The 1,882-nt window shown below is 44.2% G+C and overlaps 1 pseudogene; it reads left to right on the top strand.

Annotated features, from left to right (window-relative positions):
* The first annotated feature begins 448 nt into the window (after positions 1 to 448).
* On the top strand, positions 449 to 972 carry LOC122906475 (annotated as a pseudogene).
* Positions 973 to 1,882: the final 910 nt, after the last annotated feature.

The raw sequence follows: 1,882 nt of genomic DNA, 5'->3' as shown, positions 1-1,882 counted from the left end.
GTTGCACCCTGTGAAAGTGTGTTGGGGGCGGGGGGTGTTGGCTCTCTCCCCACACTTTCCTCCAGACACCTGGGCTGGTGTCTGGAGGAACCAGGTGCAGAAGATGAATAATCTCTCCTTTTGTCACCCATGTGCCCTCTTCTTCTGTCCACCTTGCCCTGGAAAACTGGCTTTGAAATTACCCTTTTTGGGGTACCTGGGTGGCTCAGTGGGTTAAAACCTCTGCCTTCAACTCAGGTCATGGTCTCAGGGTCCTGAGATCAAACCCCGCATTGGGCTCTCTGCTCAGTGGGGAGCCTACTTCCCCTCTCTCTCTGCCTGCCTCTATGCCTGCCTCTCTGCCTGCTTGTGATCTCTCTGTCAAATAAATAAATAAAATCTTTAAAGAAAAGAAACTACCCTCTTTGCCACCTGATCCAACTTACATGCCAATGTGTGATGAATTTGAAAACTGCTGGACTTACACCGGTCAGAAGGAGCAGACCGACAGTACTCTTCCAGAGAAAAGCGTGCTATTGAGAGTGTTTCCAGAACTCGAACCAGTCAAGGCAACAGAATTGCCTGTATTTTGTGTGTTGGTCACCCAATGCCTTGTATGCTTTACTCTTCTCTCATGGAAAGGCTGTTGATTTTGATCAGATGATCAGCTTTTAATTATCACTGAGATCATGGATTAATTGTAGTATATTCTCGTATGCTTATTCTGGGTATGGATCGAGTTCTGGGAAACCAAAAGAGAGGAATCTCTATGCAGGTAGAGGAGCTGCTTAGCTTGCTCTTAGGACAAGATATGACATTCACCCTGAAAATGTGATCATATATGGCCAGAGTAGATGTACAGCTCCATTTGCAGATCTTGCTTCTCGGTTTGAGAGTGCTGTTTTTACTCTACATTCTCCTTTGACCTCAGGAATGCCAGTCACTCTTCCTGATACCAGAAGACCTATTCCTAAACATGGACAAAATCTCTAAGACAACTTCGTCAGGGTCAGTACCTCATGAGACTGAATAAAGGACAGGCAAGTCTAGGTAGGAAGATGGGTAGGGGGTGATGTGACTAAGCTCACATAGGGAGCTATGTAACCAGGCTCACAGAAAACTCACATGTGGAGAGAACAATACGGCAGAAGGTAAAGGGCCAGAGAAGAAAATAAGGAGACTAGAGGAGCTGCTGGCTGAAAAAATGGCTGTTGATGGTGCATGTGGGGACACTGGAGACTGGGAAGGTCGCTGGAACCATGTAAAGAAGTTCCTCAAACAATCTGGACCCTTCACACACCGTGAACCAAGCACTGAATCTCTCCAGTTTTTGTTAGATACATGTAAAGTTCTGGAGACTAGGAAGGTCGCTGGAACCATGTAAAGAAGTTCCTCAAACAATCTGGACCCTTCACACACCCTGAACCGAGCACTGAATCTCTCCAGTTTTTGTCAGATACTTGTAAAGTTCTAGTCAATGGAGCTGGTGGCTTAGGATGTGAGCTCCTGAAAAATCTTGCATTGTCTGGTTTTAGACAGATTCATATTGTAGAGATGGACACTCTAGATGTTTCCAATCTGTTTTGTTTCTTAAATTCCACATGTGAGTGAGATCATATGATACTTGTCTTTCTCTGATTGAATTATTTCACTTATCATAATACTCTCTAGGTTACATCCATGGTATATATCTATATATACCACATATTCTTTATCCATTCATCTGCTGATAGACATCTGGGCTCTTTCCATAGTCTGACTATTGTGGACATTGTTGCCATAAACATTGGGGTGCACATGCCCCTTGGGATCACTGTATTTGTATCTTTAGAATATATACCTAGCAGTGCAATTGTTGGATTGTAGGGCAGCTCTATTTTCAACTTTTTCGGGAACCTCCGTT

Source organism: Neovison vison, chromosome 1 (genome assembly GCF_020171115.1).
Source record: "Neovison vison isolate M4711 chromosome 1, ASM_NN_V1, whole genome shotgun sequence".
NCBI classification, from domain to species: Eukaryota; Metazoa; Chordata; class Mammalia; order Carnivora; family Mustelidae; genus Neogale; species Neogale vison.
The sequence above is the reverse complement of the archived record's forward strand: the minus strand, read 5'-3'. Positions and strand labels throughout refer to the sequence as shown.